Below are 19,442 nucleotides of genomic sequence, written 5' to 3' on the forward strand. Positions count from 1 at the left end.
CCCAACTCCGTAACAACAGCTTACCTATGCGATACAATATGATACGATACAATATCTTTATTGTCATTGTCCCATACAGAACAATGAAATTGAAAAATCTACATAAGACATTCAATACCCCCTAAAAACTCTGAAACCCCATTTTAAAATACAATATACTATAGAGACTCCTTACGTTGCATTTAGAACCAGAATTGCATTTGGGTAGAAACTGTTTCTCAGGTGGCTAGTCCTGGTCTTTATAACCCTATACCTTCTTCCAGAAGGCAGAAGCTGAAAGAGATCATTTCCAGGGTGCGTACTATTCTGCCCTATCTCTGCAGCTTTCTTATGGCAACTGACAGCATAGATTTGATCTAAGGTGGGAAGAGTGCACCCAATTATTCTCTCTGCAGTCTTTGCAACCCTGGACAGCCTTGTTTTCCCCCTGGTCGTGCAGCTCCCAAACCACACCCAGAGACCATAAGTTAATACACTCTCCACAGTGCAATGGTAAAATGCCATCAACAGGTCCTTTGAGAGATTGTTTTTAGTGAGGATTCTCAGAAAATATAACCTCTGCTGTGCTCTCTTCATCAGGTCCTTGCTGTTTTCTCCCCAGGTTAGGTCATCTCTCAACTCCATCCCCAGAAATCGAAACACCGAGACCTGTTCTGTGCACTTCCCCTCAATAATAAGTGGCTGAATATTCAATTTACATTTCCTAAAGTCCACAATAATCTCCTTTGTTTTCTTTAAGTTAAGGAGTAAGTTGTTTTCCCTGCACCACTCCCCCAACTGCTCAACTTCCTCCCTATAGGCCGCCTCCCCCTCTCCAGCCGTGATTAAACCAACCACCGTTTTATCATCTGCAAACTTAATGATCTTATTACTGGGGTATTTGGGGGCACAGTCAGCTGTATAGAGCGTATATAAAAGCGGGCTTAACACACACATCCGTGGCATCCCCGTATTCGTGATGAGATCCGCAGAGACGTGGGAACCCAACCTGACCCTTTGGGAACGGTTTGATAGAAAATCTAATATCCACCTGCACAAACACAGTGGAAGTCCCAGGTCTAATAATTATGGGGTGAAACTTGAGGAAAACTTGAGTTAAACACTGTGTCTAATAACTAGATTGCCAGCTCTGCCGTTCACAACTCCGTCATTTACGCAGACAGCTAGGGAGGAATTGGACAGCCGTGTCAGATCAGCCCGAAAGAGCTAATGAGCGCTTGTATGTTTGCCTGTGCCTGGGGCGAGTGTCATTGCCATGCCCAGGGGGCAGAGGATGCCAGCAGCCAGCCAACGTTGTATCCCATCTTGTGCTCACATATGCTTCATTCCGGCATCTGGTCCTCGCCTTTAATTAATGCTCGTTTCTATCTGATGGAATGTGTCCGGCCACAGCTGAGAAGGTTGAATTTGCATCCCAATGTTTGAGGCAGTGAAATTCACTATCTGTTACCAGTATGGGACCAGGAGCTAATTTTTCCAGCAGGTCCAGTTGGCTGTCAATCATACTTCTTGTTTTGCTTTTCCCTGCAAAAGATAATGTGTCATGATGGCGCTGAAGATGCCTGGATATATTATTTACAGACACTACTTTGTTTTGCTGGGCATTATAGAAGTACTTGTATATTATTGTAAACTGTTTTTATTGCATTTTAAAAACAAAGTGTATTCAACACAGCACAAAGGGGACTTAGCTGCATGTATTGTTTACATTTATATATATTTATTGAATTTATATACTGGCCTATACCCAAAGGTTTCAGGGCGGTTCACAGAAAAGATCACAATATATAAAATCAAAATAAGAACAATAACCCAATAACACCCCCCAAGAGCCACATTTTAAAAGGGTATAGGAAGTGAGAGCTGGACCATAAAGAAGGCTGTCCACCAAAGAATTGAGGCTTTTGAATTATGGTGCTGGAGGAGACTCTTGAGAGTCCCATGGGATGCAAGAAGATCAAACCTATCCGTTCTGAAGGAAATCAGCCCTGAGTGCTCACTGGAAGGACAGATCCTGAAGCTGAGGCTCCAAGACTTTGGCCACCTCATGAGAAGAGAAGACTCCCTGGAAAAGACCCTGATGTTGGGAAAGATGGAGGGCACAAGGAGAAGGGGACGACAGAGGACGAGATGGTGGGACAGTGTTCTCGAAGCTACCAGCATGAGTCTGACCAAACTGCGGGAGGCAGCGGAAGACAGGAGTGCCTGGCGTGCTCTGGTCCAGGGGGTCACGAAGAGGCGGACATGACTAAATGACTAAACAACAACAACAACAACAACAACAACAACAACAACAACAACAACAACAACAGGATGTCAATCAGGTCAACCAAAGGCCTGGTTAAAAAGGAACATTTTATCTTCTTTTGAAGGTAAAAGACTGTTTATGTATGCAACAACTGTGACAAGAATTCTTTTAGCCCAGAAATGAAAACAACAAGAAGTACCAACGAAAGAAGAGCGGCAAATGAAGATGATGGACTTTGCAGAACTGGCGAAGCTAACAGGAAAAATCCGAAACCAGCATGATCAAGTATTCCAAAAGGACTGGAGTAAATTTATACGATATCTGAAAGATTATTGTGTAAGCAATTAACATCACTAGCAGGGCTGTCTGAAGACTGGCAACGAGAAATTTTCTACCTTTCTATAGTTATATAAATTTTGAGTCATTCTATAATGAGTGTAATTAGAATTGGAAAAACGTATAAGTTGCAATGATACAAAGGTTAATTTTGAAAGCTGTGAGGTGGGAGGGAAGGAATTCAACAGGCTTTAAGAGTCAGAGCGGTATAGTGGATAATGATTTTGTGTGTGTGTTTGTGTGTGTGTGTGTGTGTGTGTGTGAAAGAGAGAGAGAGAGAGAGAATGTTTTTGCCTGGCGAACTTCCCTGGGGAGACCATTCCACAGTCAGGGAGCCACTGCAAAAAAAGGTCCATTCGTTTTTGGATTGCCACCTCCTGCACCTCTCGAGGAGGAGGCACATGAAGGAGGGCCAGTGGCGTAGCGTGGGGGGTGCAGGGGGGCCCGGCCGCACCGGGCACAACATCTGGGGGTTAGGGTTAGGGGCGCAAATCCACGGGTTAGGGGCGCAAATCCACGGGTTAGGGGGCGCAAATCCACGGGTTAGGGGGCGCAAATTACTTGCCTTGCCCCGGGTGCTGACAACCCACGCTACGCCACTGAGGAGGGCCACAGAAGATGATCTCAGGGTCCAAGAAGGATCATATGGTTATATCCCACCTTTCTTCCAGTAGGCTCGAAGTGGCAAACAGAGTTCTCTTCCCCCTGCCCCTCATTTTAACTCCCAGGTCATAATCCGACACTCTAACCCCTACACTGCGCAGTGTACGGCATTAAAAGCTTTCTGGGAAATGATAGATAATGAACTGAATTTTTTTAAAAAATAACTTTGTCTCACCAGAGTGGTGCATGCTCTGGTTATCTCTCGCTTGGACTACTGCAATGCGCTCTACGTGGGGCTACCTTTGAAGGTGACCCAGAAACTACAACTAATCCAGAATGCGGCAGCTAGACTGGTGACTGGGACTGGCCGCAGGGACCACATAACACCAGTCTTGAAAGACCTACATTGGCTCCCAGTACGTTTCCGAGCACAATTCAAAGTGTTGGTGTTGACCTTTAAAGCCCTAAACGGCCTCAGCCTAGTATACCTGAAGGAGCGTCTCCACCCTCATCGTTCTGCCCGGACGCTGAGGTCCAGCGCCAAGGGCCTTCTGGCGGTTCCCTCATTGCGAGAAACAAAGCTACAGGGAACCAGGCAGAGGGCCTTCTCGGTAGTGGCGCCCTCCCTGTGGAACGCCCTCCCATCAGATGTCAAAGAGATAAACAACTACCTGACATTCAGAAGACATCTTAAGGCAGCCCTGTTCAGGGAAGTTTGTCTTTGTGGAAGCTGCCCAGAATGGCTGGGGAAACCCAGCCAGATGGGTGGGGTAAAAATAATAAATTATTATTATTATTTAAAAAATATTATTATAAAAAACCCTAGAAGCTTTTTTATTAGGAATAGTAGGTACCGACATCCCAAAGGAGCAGAAAAGACTTTTTATGTATGCAACAACAGCTGCGTGGATGTTACTAGCCCAGAGATGGAAAGAAGACAAAGTCCCTACCAGAGAGGAATGTCAAGCTAAGCTGATGGACTACGCTGAAATGGCAAAACTGACTGGAAAGTTCAGGAAGCAAGATGACAAAAACTTCAAAAAAGAACGGGGAAAATTTATAATTTATTTAGGAGGCCACTGTAAGCAGATGAAAACATTACCAGGGTTTTTACAACACTTGTAATGTAACAAATACTTTGGACAATATGGAGAGATACAAAATAAAGATATTGCAGCTGAAAACGTTGACATTAGGACCCACGGAGGGGAGGGGGAGGTCTTGAGATTCAGAGAAATCTCTGTACAGTGGTACCTCGGGTTAAGTACTTAATTCGTTCCGGAGGTCCATTCTTAACCTGAAACTGTTCTTAACCTGAAGCACCACTTTAGCTAATGGGGCCTCCTGCTGCTGCCACGCCACCAGAGCACAATTTCTGTTCTCATCCTGAAGCAAAGTTCTTAACCTGAAGCACTATTTCTGGGTTAGCGGAGTCTGTAACCTGAAGCGTATGTAACCTGAGGTACCACTGTATATGGAAATGTATTTGCTTGTGTTATAAATTTATATTTGAAAAAAACAAATAAAAACATCTTTTTAAAAATAATAATAATAATCTCAGATAGGAAAATAGGTCCACCCCAACCTCAATTCTCTTTCCACCATCACTCCACCTGCTGCCTAAACCTACCTGTCGAATGTGGAAGGCACTCTTGCCTGTCACGTTTCAAAATATGAAATTCAAACAAAGGCATTCCCCTGACAGCGCCAGTTTCAGAATGTTCCACTTCATCCTTTGCTTTGTTATTTGCAGCTCAGCCGCAACCATCTGCTTCAGGAATTTGCATAACCCTGGAGCGGCTGCCTCGATATGCAGATTAGCATTCAAATAAGGCAAGGGGGCCTGTCTTCAGCCCAAGGAGAACTGCAAGGCTGGATTGGAGGCTCAAACATCACTCTCAACATTGCTCACCACAGGAGACCTCCGGGTAAAAAAGACGACCATCCCTTGCTCAGTCGATGGTCTGATCCGATGAGCTGTTGTGGCAGAAAAAGAAGTGGATTTTTAGGCATGACGGCTGATGATCCAGATCAGTGACCCGGCGTGGCCTTGCATGTGTGTCACGAATGACCCAGGTTACTTTGCCAACTCAGAAACTTGGGGCTATTGGCTAAATAATAATTTTAAAAATGGTGCTGTGCTGGACACATTAGTAAACTGGCTTACAGTCTAACATAGGTAAAGGTAAAAAGGTAAAGGACCCCTGGACGGTTAAGTCCAGTCAAAGGTGACTATGGGGTTGTGGCGCTCATCTCGCTTTCAGGCCGAGGGAGCCGGTGTTTGTCCCCAGACAGCTTTCCGGGTCGTGGCCAGCATGACTAAACTGCTTCTGGCAAATAGAACACCGTTACGGAAACCAGAGTGCACAGAAACGCCGTCTACCTTCCCACTGCAGTGGTACCTATTTATCTACTTGCACTGGTGCTTTCGAACTGCTAGGTTGGCAGGAGCTGGGACAGAGCAACGCTAGCTCACCAAGTCTCAGGGATTTGAACTGCTGACCTTCTGATCAGCAAGCCCAAGAGGCTCAGTGGTTTAGACCACAGTGACACCCGCATCCCTAGACACTACTAAACAGACCCATGTATGTAACCGTAACAAATTCACTTCCTTTGGTGTATTCTTGGAGACTGAAAAATCTCTCTCTGTATTTTTATTTGAGGTGGCTGTCAAACTGGTTGCTTCCCTACTGATGAGAGCTTGTGGATTTTCCTTTACGCACCTTTTCCATCCTCATGGAAGCCTCTTTTCCTCTCTTGTTCAATCTCAACACCTTCTGCAGCCAGAACTCCTTTTGCCCAGTGTGATCACCTGTAATGGGAATTGGGGTTGCTTGTGCGTAAACTGCAAACTGCTCCAAGCTAGCCGTGTAGCTAAAACTTTCCCCGGTTGACAGCCCTTGAAACGCGACTGTCTTAGTCACTGGCAGAATCCGTCAGTGGGCAGAACCTAAATTTGCACCAACATAGGAGTTGTTTGACTCCAAGTCTCCTCCTAGATTCCCTGCGTGGAAGCCTTCTGTGCAGCGTGGGCGTGCCAAGCCGAGGTCCTGTGCTCTCTCCGCTGATTTCACTGGAAGAGTCTCTGAGCCTCCCCTCCGCCCTGGTGTCCCCTGGATTTCTTTCCCCTGTAGGAACCCTCTCTCTCTCCTTGCTAGTTCCCTCTCCTGCATCACTGGAGCGACTTTCCTCTCCTCTTCCCTCTGATGGCAGTTCCCTGACATCACCAATGGACTCTTCATGCTCGCTGGTCATCCCATCTTTCAGTTACGTTTATGTTGGCTATGGTTTTAAGACAAAACTGCCCCCTTTCCCTTATGGGGTATCCAAGAGCCCGTATAGAGTCCTTATGTAGGTTTTCTATCGGTAGGAGAAGATAACAGAGACCAACCAAAGAATATTGAGAAGCAAGGCAGCTAGCAAGCCTGATCTTTATTAACTGTTGCAACAGGGTCCTTACTCACCACACGCAGGAGGCAGGAGGGACCCTGAACAATGGTGCGCTAGCCCTTATATAGACTTTTGAAATTGCCCACCCTGTAGCTCAAGACCACCCCCCAGAACACCATACATACATCGCTGAAGAAGGCGGTCTCCAACAGAAATCCTGTTTGTCAGGATACCTGATAATGGTCACTGATAGCTTTACTTGGGCAGCTTGGCCATTCCTTTTGAGATGCTAAATACTTATTTCCTGAATCCAGGTCACAGGTTCACCCTATTCCTACACAAATATGTCCTTAAGACAGGATTTGTGAGCAAAGAGACAATGGGGAGGCTTTTCTCATTTCTTTCCTCACTGCAGAGGAATATTTGAGGTCAGTGGGAGAGTCAAAATGGTTTCAGGATTGTTCTCCTGTACTAATTCAGACACATGGTCTATATACTTATGTATGTGTTTGCCTTGTACATTTATGAACATTTAATTTATATATTTGAGACCTTAAATTCTTATAACACTATGATTATTAATGTTTTGCTTGCTTAACCTGACTACTGCCATTTTCTTTTTAAAGCAGAAAATGCCTTTGGGAGATGGGAATGCTTTTGAGCCTGCAAAGTCAGCCATTTGTAATTGATACGCACGCAACCGCTAAAGTCTCATTGCCTTATCGGCCTCTTCCAGAGTTCTATTATTATTAGTGACGAATATTTGTCTTTTTTTTTTGAAAAAAAGGCAATAGTTGTATCAGACACAAAGGACAAAGCAGCCAAAGGAAAAACGTGCCCCCTCACCCCCATTATACTTTCATCTCAATGTAAAAAACAGCTAATCAATACTGTAGCACCTCGGGTTATGCAACCCTCAGGTTACGTAAACTTCAGGTTGCGAAAGTGGCAAACCCGGAAGTATTTGACCGGGTTTCGCCGTGCGCGCATGCGCAGAAGAGGCCTACTGCCATGCACATGCGTATAACAGTGACCCTCAGGTTGAGAAAACCTCGCGATCCAGCCGGACCTTCGGAACGGATCCCGTTCGCAACCCGAGGTACCACTGTACAGCCCTGGCTATTATGGGCTGTTGTTGTATTGTGAGGGGGGTGCAGTAAGGTGCATCCTTCTAACAGAAACAGAAGAAGACCAAAGCGTAGTTCATACATAAGCAATAAGGTGAAAGCCAAACAACTGAATCATAATTACGATGGATGCATTGGAACTTACAGGAGCTGGGTTGTTTTAGCAGACTGAAATAGTTTACTGAAGAACTGGGTTTCCTCCAGAATGAATAGTTTTGCATCATTGAAAGGGGTCGGACACTTCCGCCAAGGGGGGAAAAAATCAGCCCCAGGTTTTCTTCTTCTTTTTCTTCTGCCTGCTGAGCTTGTAATTGGAATTTTAATAAGCATTGTTACCTGGGGGAAAGAGGGGGTGGCAGCCTATGACATCACTCATGATCTCACAATGGAGACATGGAGGTTTGTCCTGATTATTTAGAGGCAGCAAAACTTCCTATTTCAAAAGGACAGGGGTGTTAAGGGGCAGATTTCATCTGACGAGACGCTTGCCTAGGAGACAGGTAGGGTTGTTAGAGAGATACCAGAGGACCAATAGATGAGCCTTGCTGATTTTTCTGCCATTGTGCCTGTGCTATATTTCTCTGATCCATATCTCCCAGTGAAACACATTATGGTCTTGCCCAGCCTGGCGTCCTTTGCTGATTGGGGCTGATGGAAGCTGTAGTCAATTTAAAAATTAAATAAAATCTGGAGGGCCCTGGGATGTGGAAAGGCGGATCTGTCATTACACAACGTAAGCTTTGCACCTGTTTACTTTCTTATTATTACTCCCACCCTGCAGAAATAGTGGAAGGTAGGTGAAAGTAGGAGGAGGGCAGAGGAGACAGGTAAGTAGTCAGAGTGGTGTAGTGGTTAAGAGCGGCAGACTCATAATCTGGTGAACCAGGTTCGCGCATAGCTGTCAACTTTCAGATTTGAAAATAAGGGATCAGCAGCCTCACCTGTCCCAGGGCAGTCTACGGGATATCTAACAATTTGGGATAGCAGTGGGAAACGATGCTGGAATAAGGGAATTTCCCGCAAAAAAAGGGAAGGTTGACAGCTATGGGTTCGCTTCCCCGCTCCTCCACATGCAGCTGCTGGGTGACCTTGAGCTAGTCACACTTCTCTGAAGTCTCTCAGCCTCACTCACCTCACAGAGTGTTTGTTGTGAGGGAAGAAGGGAAAGGAGAATGTTAGGCGCTTTGAGACTCCTTCGGGTAGTGATAAAGCGGGATATCAAATCCAAACTCCTCCTCCTCCTCCTCCTCCTCCTCCTCCTCCTCCTCCTCCTCCTCCTCCTCTTCTTCTTCTTCTTCTTCTTCTTCTTCTTCTTCTTCTATCACCATCAAATGCAGTTCCTTCTAGCAGCACCTGATCCAACCTTTGCTGCTGGAATTTTATTTAAGCAATAGCAAAAGAAACTAACCTTCCCCCACCATAGCCCTGAGGATAGACTGCATGGTTTCCCAAACTGGGGTCGCCAGCTGTTTTGAGACTACAACTCCTATCATCCCTGACCCCTGGTCTTGCTAGCTAGGGATGACGGAAGTGTAGTCCAAAAACAGCTGGAGACCCAGGTTTGGGAAACACCCAGAAAACTGGGGAAGAAGAAGAAGAAGAGTTTGGATTTGATATCCCGCCTTTCACTCCCTTTAAGGAGTCTCAAAGCGGCTAACATTCTCCTTTCCCTTCCTCCCCCACAACAAACACTCTGTGAGGTGAGTGGGGCTGAGAGACTTCAAAGAAGTGTGACTGGCCCAAGGTCACCCAGCAGCTGCATGTGGAGGAGCGGAGACGCGAACCCGGTTTCCCAGATTACGAGACTACCGCTCTTAACCACTACACCACACTGGCTCTCCAGGGAAACTGATAAAAAGGTAAAGGGACCCCTGACCACTAGGTCCAGTCATGGCCGACTCTGGGGTTGCAACGCTCATCTCGCTTTATTGACCGAGGGAGCTGGCGTACAGCTTCCGGGTCATGTGGCCAGCATGACTAAGCCGCTTCTGGCGAACCAGAGCAGTGCACGGAAACGCCGTTTACCTTCCCACCGGAGTGGTACCTATTTATCTACTTGCACTTTGACGTGCTTTCGAACTGCTAGGTTGGCAGGAGCAGGGACCGAGCAATGGGAGCTCACTCCGTCGCGGGGATTTGAACTGCCGACCTTCTGATCGGCAAGTCTTATGCTCTGTGGTTTAACCCACAGTGCTACCCGCGTCCCCGGGGAAACTGATAAAGTGTGCCAATTTCAATGTGATGAGGAGGAACCTGGAAATCCCATGCTGTCCACCTGCAGCTGGCACAGTAGGCAGAACAGGCCTCTTCCCTCTGCAGCCCCAAATAATCTGGTGTGAAAGGGGGGCAGATTTGGTGGGGAGGAGGCTGTGTGTGTGCTATCTCACCCTCAGGATTGTGGGTGCCCACGTTGCGATAGCCAGCGTTGACTTTTCCTCCTCCTATCTGCAACCAGAGAGGTACCCTTTTCCATGGGAGAGACTTGGACTCATAGGCAGAGAGCCTGTGCCACTGCATCTGAGCCCCACACCTGGAAAAGGTGTGGGATGTAATCCACTGGAGCAGTCAAACACAACATTCCTTGTTTCCCTAGAGTGGGCACAGGCAGGGGGAAGTTACGCCAGTGGAACTTCCTGTTCCACTGGTCTGCAGCCTCCTTCCCCTGCATGTGGCCAGGGAGATGGGTGTGACCCTGGCTGACTCCATAAAAGAGCCGAGTCAAGCAGCCATCTTTCTCTCTTGCTGCCATTTTCTTCTCTTGATGCTGTTCTCTTAATGTATTTTTGCTGTCTGCTGGCTCTCAGCCAGCAGCACACGACCTCAGTCTCCATATGAGATGAACTCAGTTTGTTATGTAACTACAAGCTAAATCTGCCTTTAGGGACCATAATGTGAACTGAATGTGAGTAAACGTCTTGTTACTTTTAAAGAAAGAGCCTTGTGTCTTTATTCTTTTAAGAGGAATCAAAGGGGACAACAGGAATAATCCAGTCTGATCAAGCCAGAGAGGATTGCTTAATAATAATAATAATAATAAATTATTTATACCCCACCCATTGAAGAGATTCAAATGAATCTGCAAACTAGCTTCATTTTGAGGGAAATCTGCTCTGCTACGTGACTCACTAGCATGAGTGAAGGAAGGGTCATATTTAATCAATAGATCCTCTCCTGCTGTCCTTAACATTCCCACAAAATGATGCTTTGCTTGCTGGCTGCGGAGGACAGAGCTGAACTTTTTCTCTCTCTGCTGGCTTTTTTCATTGACTTTGTGGGTGCTCAGCTCCCACAATTATATTATAGTGGGTGCCCAAGCACCCACAGCCCCCTGGCATTGGCTCCTATGGGGTGTGTGTGAAGAAGGGGAAATCCCATTGTACGAGCAGAAGTTTGATCAGGAATGTTGGGTGTCGCCCTTGTCAGTTTCAGCAGCGGCAAAGACAAGGATTGTTTGTGTGTTTGTGTGTGTGTGTGTGTGTGTGTGTGTGTTGTTGTTGTTGTTATTGCTGCTGCTGCTGCTGCTGGCTCTGCAGAGCCTTCCTTCCAAATAATTCCTTCCCCCCTTTATATGGGGGCTGGACGATGAGGACTACGTAACTTGCAAACACTGCTGAGCAAGACTAGCTGATATATAAGAGTTGGTGAATAAATAAGGGAATGTTTTTATCCTTTGTGCCACTCAAGCCACCTGCCGCAGTAAACCACCCTTGTTGTCCAGCGTTTTATTTAGAGCTGCAGGAATGAAAAGCAGGGGGAAAGCTTTCCGTTTGCTCATTTTTAGCCTTGTTTGGTTGAAGTTGGTATTATTAAAAGCATGCAGAGAAGAGGGGATAATGAACTTAACTCCCCAGTGGTAATTAAGAACCTCAGTCAAGCATGAGGATGAAAGAATGAACAATCATTTCCACTGGGAAACGGGCTTAGAGAAAGAATGCGCTTTAGAGAACTCATACTTGCACAAGGCAGCCACATAAGCAAAATTATTATCTCTTAACCCCCCCCCTTTCTTCTGCATTTGCCTCAAGCCAAATTCTCAGATAATTTTTTTCCTACCAGTTAAGTCCTTCTTGGCAGACCTGTTTACATTGGTTCTTTTTGGGTTGTCGATAACTAGTTAGGGTTGCCAAATGTCTGGGAATTCCAGGATATGTCCTCTTTTTGGGGGGGCCTACATGTCCATCCGGGGGAAATTTTACACTTTAAAACAAATGCCCTGGATTTTGGCCACCCTTGTTGTTGTTTAGTCGTGTCCGACTCTTCGTGACCCCATGGACCAGAGCACGCCAGGCACTCCTGTCTTCCACTGCCTCCCGCAGTTTGGTCAAAATCATGCTGGTAGCTTCGAGAACACTGTCCAACCATCTCGTCTTCTGTCGTCCCCTTCTCCTTGTGCCCTCCATCTTTTCCCAACATCAGGGTCTTTTCCAAGGAGTCTTCTCTTCTCATGAGGTGGCCAAAGTATTGGAGCCTCAGCTTCACGATCTGTCCTTCCAGTGAGCATTCAGGGCTGATTTCCTTCAGAATGGATAGGTTTGATCTTCTTGCAGTCCATGGGACTCTCAAGAGTCTCCTCCAGCACCATAATTCAAAAGCATCAATTCTTCGGCGATCAGCCTTCTTTATGGTCCAGCTCTCACTTCCATACATCACTACTGGGAAAACCATAGCTTTAACTATACGGACCTTTGTTGGCATGGTCTGCTTTTTAAGATGCTCTCTAGGTTTGTCATTGCTTTTCTCCCAAGAAGCAGGCGTGTTTTAATTTTGTGACTGCAGTCACCATCTGCAGTGATTTGGCCACCCTATAACTAGTCAGTTCTACACCCAGAGCTCCCAGCCCCTTTCCTTGCCCCTGAGAGCTCAATTAAGAATGGTTGTGGCCTTGAAGAACACAGGAAGAAGATCTCTCCTGAATCAGATCAAAGGACCATCTCAACCCAGCGGCGAAGCTAGCTGCTCCAGCACCCCGGGCGGTGCCCATGCCATGCATCTGGGCACAAGGCAATCCAGCACAGCCGTGATCATGCCGGAGGTGCCGTCCGGTGCGCAGTGGCAGAGCAAGGTCAGGTTGACTGCCGCACCGCATTTTGTCACCCCCCTCGGAGGTGGCCTGAAGCACCACTTAACCTGAAGCACCACTTAACCTGAAGCACAGTTTCTGTTCTTAACCTGAAGGAAAGTTCTTAACCTGAAGCACTATTTCTGGGTTAGCGGAGTCTGTAACCTGAATCGTATGTAACCTGAAGCATATGTAACCTGAGGTACAACTGTGTATATATATATATATGGAGACCCATGAGCAGGACCTGAGTGCAACAGCACTCTCTCTTCTTACAATTCCCAGCAACAGATTAATATATTTTCAAAGTTTTACAGCTTCCAAGAGTGGAGGTAGAAAGCAGGGGTGAGCAACCTGCAGCCTAAAGGTCACTTAATTTCATGTTGCTGACAAGGAGAGGAAAAGTGGGAGGAAAGAGGGTGGCAGAGAGAAAAGATGGCAGAGGGGAGGGCATTAGAATCCGGGACACAAAGTTGACCACAACTTTATTTTTTGGGACACAATGGAAACTGAAAGAAGGTCCGTTCTTGAACTTCCTTTCTTTTTTGTCAATTAATTTTTTATTAAGTTTCAATTTTGTAAACAAATGAACATCAAATTTACTATCAAATTTAATACACAATTTAAAAGTTGACTTCCCACCCTTCTTCCATGCTGTTGGTATTCCCCACCCTTCTATGCTGCATTATACTGTTATCGATTCCACAATTCTTTCATTACTGTTATTCTTTACTTTCTACCTCCCTTCCTGCTCACAATTTAGTCCTGCCTGTGATTCCATTTAACGTATAATATTTCCACATTGTCCAAATAGGGAGTTTCTTTTTCCAGATCAAATGGAACTCTTTCCAAATCCCTTGAACTCTTCTTTGCTGTCATCTTTGCCATGTCCACATAGGTGTTTACAAATAATTCTTATATTAGTCTCCTCCTTGGACTTCCTGTGATACCACAGACTTTGGTGGAGCACCATGAAAATCTGAACTCAAATGAGACCTACTGCCTTTGCCTTCATCCAACCAACAGCAGAGCCAAGGCACAGGTGTTTGAAATAGAGGAAGGGGTGTAAGATAAGATGCAATCTCCTACCGGCAAGTTACCATAGGTCTAGGTGTATTGTCACATGCTAGGTGGAAGACATATTTTTTGGCAGGAGGCTGGAAGAAGTGGGTCATCTGCCATTTGGATAATTCGTACAAATATCCTGAGGTACATGTGATTCTCCACTTTCCTAAGGAAAAAGGAAATTTCTGGGGCAATCACTAGAGGGTCCTTTTGCTTGGAAGGAGACTCAAGACATTTTGGTGGCATCTGTTTGTTTACAAATCTGCAAGCTGAGCACAGCTAAGGTAGATGGCATTAGTCGAAGAAGCTGCATCACTTCCCCTAAAGCAAGACATCAACCAGTAAGAGGCCCCCTCCCTGTTCCTTCTTCCAGACATTGCAAAACCAGGTTTCTGTCTCTCTTGGCAAAATTCTCAAACTATTTTATCTTTAGATTGGTCCTAACAGTGTTATAGGTCTTGGCCACCAACTATGTTACAGGAAACATTCTAGCCATCTAAACTCTTCAACTGCCCGTTAGCAAACAATCAAATGTACAAAAGGCAGTTCTCTCTTCACTTGAGACTGTTGAAGCAATGATTCTTCAACATCAACTTCGTTGGACTGGTCATGTTGTTCTGATGCCTGATTATCGTCTTCCAAAGCAACTACTCTATTCCAAACTTAAAAATGGAAAGCGTAATGCTGGTAGTCAACAAAAGAGGTTTAAAGACTCTCCCAAGGCAAATCTAAATAAATGTAGTATAAACACCGACGACTGGGAAACACTGGCCTTCAAGCGCTCCAGTTGGAGAACTGCCTTTACTAAAGGTGTCATGGACTTTGAAGACACTCAAACTCAGAACATAAGGGAGAAACGTGCTAAGAGGAAGGCACGCTTGGTAAATCCGCACCGTAATCAACTCCCACTCGGGAACCAATGTCCCCACTGTGGAAGAACATGTGGGTCCAGAATTGGCCTCCATAGTCACTTACGGATTCACTGTTAAAACCGTTTTTACGGAAGTCAATCTTACTCAGCTACAAGTGATCGCCAAAGAAGAAGCACAATAGCACTGTTGGCATCTTGTCTGTCTTGAGACACAATGGAGTGTGCCTCTGGGGGTGAAGTCATACCGCTGGAGAATCACAGCACCGCCTTTGGCTGCTGCATTAGTAGTGATCTCTCCGGGGTGCAAGCCTGGGCAGTGTGTATGGAGGTCCCAGTGATGTGGTTCAAAGGAAAGTGGATCAATACATTTGGCACCAGCTTGGCTGTGGGGGATGTGGGTGGCGGGTGGAGCCTAGGACTTGCCGATCGGAAGGTTGGCGGTTCGAATCCCTGTGACGGGGTGAGCTCCGGTTGCTTGGTCCCTGTTCCTGCCAACCCAGCAGTTCAAAAGCACATCAAAGTGCAAGTAGATAAATAGGTACCACTCCGGCGGGAAGGTAAACGGCATTTCCGTGCTGCTCTGGTTCGCCAGAAGCGGCTTAGTCATGCTGGCAACATGACCCGGAAGCTGTACGCCGGCTCCCTCGGCCAGTAAAGCGAGATGAGCGCCGCAACCCCAGAGTCGGCCAGGACTAGACCTAATGGTCAGGGGTCCCTTTACCTTTACCGGCTGCAGGAGTTGCTGGAAGGAGGCATACAAGCCAGCATCCAACCATCTTAGGGACTTCATTTTAGGGAATTGAGTTTACTCCTTAGCCTTTTCTTCCCTCGATGATGTCCCACAAGGCAGTGGGTACAGATTTTTCTTCAGAGTTTACTTCCGAAGCCTTTTTCACTTAGCATTCCCAAAATTTGCATATGTTTGCATGGATGTGTGTATTTGGGAGCAATGACCCATTGCTCCCTGCGTTCTCAGTAGATCCCACACAGTCCCCATCAGAAGTCTCTTTGATCATCAATTGCAAGATGCAATTATCCCAATTACATTGACTTTGCAAAGGGACACGCCTTACAACTTAAAAGCTTTGTCCTTGGAGAAGTGGTTTCTGAAAGCACGTAACTAAGAGGAAAGGCCTTTTTTTTAAAAAAAAAATAAATAAATCTGAATGAAAGTGCTTTCCCCTTTCCATCTCCTCTGTACTAAGGCACCTCTATCTGGAACACAGATAATGATCAAGGAGCCTCGTTTCTCTGCTCAATAAGATGGACATGAAAAACACTTTGCCTTTTCATCATGGAAATAAAAAGGATCTGAAACTTGAAAACTCATTAGGCACAGATTGATGTTCAACTCGGCTTCCGAATGATCCTCACAGCAATGGTGTAAGAGCAAGATTTTCCCCTCGTGAAGACAATAACCTAGGCGGGCATTTTGCTGCTTGAAATCTGCTCAAAATGCAGCCCTTCTACTTTTAAGGAAATGTGAAACCATAATTGTTTTCTGTCAGACACCCATTTCTCAGAGACAGGCAATAGAGGCACCCAAAGAAATGGTCTCTGGTCTATCAGCTAAAATCTCCCTCCCTCTCCTTAACCTGTGCATCTTATCAGATGCACAGATGATAAATTTACATACGCAGGGAGAAAGTATCCTGACTTTTTTTTTGCTCAGACGGCATTGGTTCCCCTCATCTATTCCCTTCCCACCCAGATTTAATGAAATAGTGGTTAAGAGCAGTAGACTCGTAATCTGGTGAACTGGGTTCGCTTCCCCACTCCTCCACACGCAGCTGCTGGGTGACCTTGGGCTAGTCACTCTTCTCTGAAGTCTCTCAGCCCCACTCACCTCACAGAGTGTTTGTTGTCGGGGAGGAAGGGGAAGGAGATTGTTAGCCGCTTTGAGACTCCTTTGGGTAGTGATAAAGCGGTATATCAAATCCAAACTTTTAATTTTTTAAACTTTCCTTTTAATTTTAAAAGAGCTCTCAGAGAGGCTTGACCATGAGAAATCATCGTTAAAAAAAGATTATAGAATTGTAAAGATGGAAGGGACCGTGAGGGTCATCTGGTCCAATTGCCTGCAATGCAGGTATCTTGCACCCAATGTGGCCAAGCCCACCCCACTGTCTCCTCTATGCAAAATCACCATCTGGCTCCTCACTCCCAGAACTCTGTCCCTCAATGCCTATAACTTCGTTGGACTGGTCATGTTGTTCAGATGCCCAGGGCCAGATTTAGATGAAGAGAGGCCCTAGGCTACTCCAACTGTGAGGCCCCCACCCCCACCCTCACAACTAGAAGAAAATGGAAGAGTGTTATAAACAAAATTAAGTGAAACCAAGGATGATGATGGGTATTTAAAATTCTACAACTCACAATTTCTCCTCTAAAGGATGTAAGATATTATTGTTAAATACTGGAGGCCTGGGCAGGCCGGGTCGTCCTCTTATATACCTGCTGGGGTTGTCAAGGCAACTGACTCTCACCTGAATCTCATAGCTCTCCTGTAGCTGCCTCTGATTGGTTACCATTTAACTCTTGGGGGGAAATAATTAGCATCACACGGCATGTGCATGAAAGTTGCCGAACCAATTAACCAACTAGAAGGACTGCACCAGGGCAATGGATTTTATTTATATCTATAATATTTTGCAGACTTTGGCTGTGAACTGGGGCCCCACAAAAAAACAAAAACACAAAAAACCAAGTTGCGCCCCACTGTTTCAATTTGGGCCCCACTGGCTAGCCCTGAGTCTCATAGTTGCTGGGCTTGAGTTGCCTTGTCCTTGCATCAAGTCTTGGGTTTGCAATTTAGGGGGAGGGGAGACTGCGGCACTGGGGAGCGGGCAGGCTGATGAGGCCCCCCTAGATTTAGAGGCCCTAGGCTTCAGCCTACTTAGCCTATACATAAATATGGCTTTGCAGATGCCTGATTATTGTCTCCCAAAGCAACTACTCTATTCTGAACTTAAAAATGGAAAGCATAATGCTGGTGGTCAACAAAAGAGGTTTAAAGACTGTCTCAAGGCAAATCTTTAAAAATGTGGTATAAACACTGACAACTGGGAAACACAGTCCTGTGAGTGCTCCAATTGGAGAACAGCCTTTACCAAAGGTGTCAAGGACTTTGAAGACGCTCAAACTCAGGATGAAAGGGAGAAATGTGCTAAGAGGAAGGCATACTTGGGAAATCCACACCATGATCAACTCCCACCCGGAAACCTATGATGTCCCCACTGTGGAAGGACGTGTGGATCCAGAATTGGCCTCCACAGTCACTTACAGACTCCCTGTTAAGACCGTGTTCATGGAAGACAATCTCACTCAGCTATGAGTGATCGCCAAAGAAGAAGAAGAGCTACTGCAAGCTAGAAAATTACCTCCCATATTAAGGAAAACCCAGGTTCTCCAATTAGCGGTGACCAGCCTATCAGACCATGCCAGAGGCACTACTCTTCTCCCGCCTCAGACATCTCTGGCAGAGTGCCAAACTGCCAGGCCCCATTACTTGAGAGAGGAATTTGAAAAAGGATGAAGCTACATCGGCGGGAGGCTGCTCCCCTGGATTTTGGCACTCAGACTCCAATTTTTTCTGGCTAGGATTATGTTTTATTCATCAAAATATGCATAATAGCATGCTCTAAAAGTTTGGTTAAGACATGCAGTATCTAAAAGCATGCAATTGGAAGAATGTTAGTACTCAAACGTTGGCTCCCACCTCCATGTAAAAACCAAATATCCAATGTATTTTAGTCACACTGAATCCCGAATGGCATGTAAATTCAAAGTGTTGTTTATCACTTTGAAGCTTTGTCAGATGGTACGGGATTTGTTCTTCAAGATTAGTCTTGAGTTTTATCCATAAATGGTTGTTGTTGTTGTTTAGTCGTTTAGTCGTGTCCAATTCTTCGTGACCCCCTGGACCAGAGCACGCCAGGCCCTCCTGTCTTCCACTGCTTCCCGCAGTTTGGTCAAACTCATGTTCGTAGGTTCGAGAACACTGTACAACCATCTCATCCTCTGTCGTCCCCTCCTCCTTGTACCCTCCATCTTTCCCAACATCAGGGTCTTTTCCAGGGAGTCTTGTCTTCTCATGAGGTGGCCAAAGTATTGGAGCCTCAGCTTCAGGATCTGTCCTTCCAGTGAGCACTCAGGGCTGATTTCCTTCAGAATGGATCGGTTTGATCTTCTTGCAGTCCATGGGACTCTCAAGAGTCTCCTCCAGCACCATAATTCAAAAGCATCAATTCTTCAGCGATCAGCCTTCTTTATGGTCCAGCTCTCACTTCCATACACCACTACTGGGTTAGAAACCATTTAAAAAAACACCAACCAATGAAAAGTGGGGAATTTTCCGGGGAGCAGGTGATTCTGGGAGACTTTGTTTATGTGATAGAGCTCCTGAACAATGTGGTAGGGGACAGGCATCTGTTGCAATATATTTGACCTTAAGCACATGTCCGCCTGGCTGACTAGTCTATGGCTCTGTATGTAATAGCAGCTAGAAACGCTCTGCCTTCACATTTCAATACACATCTTTACATTGCAGTACACACTGGAGAAGGGACACCGGTGGCGCTGTGGGTTAAACCACAGAGCCAGGACTTGCTGATCAGAAGGTTGGCGGTTCGAATCCCCACAATGGGGTGACCTCCCGTTGCTCAGTCCCTGCTCCTGCCAACCTAGCAGTTCGAAAGCACATCAAGTGCAAGTAGATAAATAGGTACTGCTCCGGTGGGAAGG

General features: G+C 46.0%; 1 long non-coding RNA gene across 1 annotated transcript; it reads right to left on the reverse strand.

Annotated features, from left to right (window-relative positions):
* Positions 1-1,333: 1,333 nt before the first annotated feature.
* On the reverse strand, positions 1,334-8,005 carry LOC308577013. Its single transcript, XR_014003332.1, has 3 exons — positions 7,850-8,005; positions 4,818-5,164; positions 1,334-1,524 (listed from the first exon to the last, which is right to left on the reverse strand). It is a non-coding gene; the product is annotated as an uncharacterized lncRNA (long non-coding RNA).
* Positions 8,006-19,442: the final 11,437 nt, after the last annotated feature.

Source organism: Podarcis bocagei (genome assembly GCF_964188305.1).
Source record: "Podarcis bocagei genome assembly, chromosome: 17".
NCBI classification, from domain to species: domain Eukaryota; kingdom Metazoa; phylum Chordata; class Lepidosauria; order Squamata; family Lacertidae; genus Podarcis; species Podarcis bocagei.